Source organism: Desmodus rotundus, chromosome 12, assembly GCF_022682495.2.
Source record: "Desmodus rotundus isolate HL8 chromosome 12, HLdesRot8A.1, whole genome shotgun sequence".
NCBI lineage: Eukaryota > Metazoa > Chordata > Mammalia > Chiroptera > Phyllostomidae > Desmodus > Desmodus rotundus.
The window spans coordinates 11,108,601-11,112,328 of NC_071398.1; the positions used below are offsets into that span (position 1 = coordinate 11,108,601).

The 3,728-nt window shown below is 38.0% G+C and overlaps 1 pseudogene; it reads right to left on the reverse strand.

Annotated features, from left to right (window-relative positions):
* Window positions 1-633: 633 nt before the first annotated feature.
* Window positions 634-842, reverse strand: LOC112296639 (large ribosomal subunit protein eL38 pseudogene; annotated as a pseudogene).
* Between the last annotated feature and the right edge of the window lie 2,886 nt (window positions 843-3,728).

Genomic DNA, 3,728 nt, shown 5'->3' on the forward strand with positions numbered 1-3,728 from the left:
TCTTCAGGTTGCTCTGGTCTACGCAGAAGAGCTTTGTAACTAGAAATGCTCAAGCCTGCTTCCCAGATCTTGACTGAGTCTTGGGTTTTCTTTATTCATGAAATCTCTGAGCCAGTTTCATCATTTGTAAAGTGTGTCCCTCATAGCAGGGCTCAAAAGTTTGGCAAGAGCTTTTACTGCCCAAAACGTAGACGATGAATCTGTGTTCTTATTGGTTTTACAAAATCACACAGTTAAGATGGTGTCTCCCAGATCTTGCCATTCTAATTTATTTTTCCTTTTATAATTAAGGGTTATACTGTGGGGTTGTGGTTTGAGAAGTTAACAATTAAGAGGTTTCAGTATGAGGTTATACATCGGGAAGCATGTCAATATGCTAATTCCTAAACAATTTCATTTAAGCATTTACTATTCAGTGATGATCATTGCCTGGAATAATTATTACATTGGTACCTACAAAACAGTGATTAAAAGAATGTATATCATTCTTTATATAATTACTAACTGGGGTTCTTATCTTCCCAAATAGCTTTCCTTCCTTTTTTTTTTTAAATTTACATTTCCTCTCCCTTCCTTGCTTTTTTAAAAAAATAATTTTTAAAAATTAATAAAATTAAAATCCGAGTATGTGGTTCATTCCAGATCTTCTGCAGCCAGACCTGGAGGTGAGGACTGCTTCGGTTTCTGTGCCTTCTCTTTGTGATGACAAGGGCATAGAGGTACCTGCGTCACTGAACTTGGAACTTCATATTATCCTTATTTTTCTTGATCTTGACAGCTCTGGCATTGTCTCCTCTGGCTGTGAGCAGAAAGTCCGTGATTTCCTCAATGCCTTGAGGCATAACTATAAGGCAGGCAGGAGAGTGTGTGGCCCACAGACCAAGCAGTAAGAAGATAGGAAGATGGAAAAGACAGTGACTTCTGTTTCCGGGCAGTTAATCCCTTGCATAGGGGAAACTGGGTATTTTTGATCATTTATTTTGAATATTACTATGCATCATAATCTAGTACTGTTATTAATGTTGATGTCGAGAGGTCCAAGATTGGGACAATAGTACTCTCTCCAGACTGACCCCTGTGTCCTTTGGGTATACCTCTGGCTTACTTTGGGCACATCCTGCTTCCTGGCGTAGTTAGATAACCCCCATCCTAATTTTTTTAAAATGTATTTTTGGTAACGAATTTCTCTGTCATCTAACTATGCTAACAGGATGAATGTTAGGTAGCTGTGCTTGTTATTTCCATCCATCCTTCTATTTTTTTTTTTTTTTGCATATAACTTTTAGAATTTTAAATTTTATGTATGGTCACCATTGCCTCAGGAACTCATAATTCCTCAAGTGTAGTGATATTTTGGCCAGATATGTCTTAAAGAGTTGATCATTGAGGTCAATTTTTCCATATACATAGTACACTTTTAAATATCATACACCATATTCAGGTCTGCTTTTACAGCCCCGACATCTCCTTTGATTATATTTCCCTCATCAACAGTTTGGTTTTTCTTCTTCAAGGATGGATGGATTACCCTAAGCAATCTTTTACATACATCAATGCCCAATTGTTTTATGTTAATTTCACCCCTCTTTTCAAATCCTTTTATGATATTTTATGTTGATTGCATTGAAAAGAGGACATGTTTGTGATTTTTTTTATTTACAAAAGTTTTATTTTTCCATTTTTTAAAATTTTTTCTTAAGTTTGGTCTATTTTGATTTTGCATCTTTTTCTTTATTAGCCATTTTTTTTGAGTCTATAAATCTGTAACTCCAGGTGTATTACTTTCTACTTTAGAGACTTATTTAAGTATACCCAGTTCAAGTTGAGATATTATGATATAGTGTACTTATGTTTTGAGGTTGAGTATTTTGGGAGAGAAATTCTTCATCAACCAAAATATTTTCTAATGTTCATTTTTCTTCTTATACTAAATTTACATGGTACACCTGATTAAATGTTTTCTTTAATTGAATTTTAAATGTTTCATTCCACCCTGGACAAGTAATAATAGGTGACCTACATTGACAGAGTGAAGAGTTTGGGTGACTTACTCGATTTCTTAGCTTAGTGCCTCTCCTGTTACGTAGTGGCAGAATGTTTGGCAACAGTTACACGAGGAAATGTGGGAAAGAGAAAGACTGCCTAATTGACTCATGAATCCGGCTGGGAAATTTGTAGGCAAGACGTTAAAAATATAGCAATTAGTCTCTTCAAGCTTCCTATGTTAAAATTTGACAAGAGAAAACTGAACTGAAGAAGTAACTTGAGTTTTTGAAGATAATTTAGAGAAATCATAAAGGAGGGAGGACTTGCTTAGTTTTAAAATAAAATTTCTTTTTACCCCCAGTGAGATTCACAACATTAAAAAAAAAAAAAAGTCGAAGAAGAGATCGATCAGGCATCTCTGTGCATGTAATTAGGTATATGACCAGAGAAGAATACTTGGATGTTCCAAATCCAGGAAAAAGTAAAAGGAGGAAGAGCCACGGAGTGGAACTGAGGGCCTACCAGGGGCACGCCATTCACACTGAGCCAGAAGCAGGCATGTGCCTCATCCAAGTCCAGGACCTCACTGAATGTGGAGCACAGATGACACACCCCTCCTTGCTCTTCCTAGAGTCCTGAACCGCAAAATCCTGAGCTCGCCCAAATGGTTGTCTTACGTGGTTCACGTGCAGCCACAGAACACAGTGTGTTCACATTCAGTATCTCCAAGTAGGTATTTGCTATAAGTGATGGTGAACTGTGGGATCAACTGGACTGGTCCGAGGAACACCCAGAGAGCTGATTTAACATCACTTCTGGGTGGGTCTGTGAGGGTGCTTCTGGAAGAGATTAGCATTTGAATGGGTGGAATGGGAAAGCAGACGTTTCTCCCTCAGGGTGTGGTGTGGGGACACTCAATCCACTGAGGGCCTGGAGAGAACAAAAAGGTAGAGGAGGTTTAATTCATTCCCTGCTTGACTGCAGGAGCTGGGACTTCAGTCTCCTGCTCTCAAAGCTCCTGGTTCTCAGGACTTTGAGACCCAGGCTGGAGTGGCCATTGGCTCTCCAGCTCTCAGGCTTTCAAACTATATACCAAAGGCTTTCCTGAGTGTCCAGTGTGCAGACAGCAGACTGTGGAACTTCTCAGCCCCCATACTTGCATTCGCCAATATCTTATAATAAATCTACTTATATACATATATATTCCAATTTGTAATTATCCAACTTATAACCCAACTCATGTCCATGCATATTTGTATGAGTATGTCTGTATCTAGTTATATCCATATATCTCTCTCAATCTGTCTATATCCCCTATTGTTCTTCTCTGAGACCCTTGACTAATACGTTATGAGCATTAAAATCTAGAGAAAGCGTTACTTTAGAGGTATAGATATGAAATTCACCAAAACAACTAATAAATGAAGCAATGCAGGAAGAAGAAACAACTCACGGAGAGTAAGTGGAAGTAGTAGTAGAAATGATGCTAGAAATGACCGTAAGAGACAGGCAATTAAATAGTTACACACACACATGGTACTTTAATAGAAATATTTACCGATGCTAGAGCTGTAAGGAAGAGGCAATTTCTTATCTTGTCTGGGAAGATCACAGATGACTGTAAAGGGAAATTATGCTTGAACATAGTTTGAAGGTTGAGTGAGAAATCGCCAAATGAAATGGCCAAGTAATGAAGCAGCCTGTTCAATAGGAATGATGCAGAAAAGACAGCTCTGCAACTG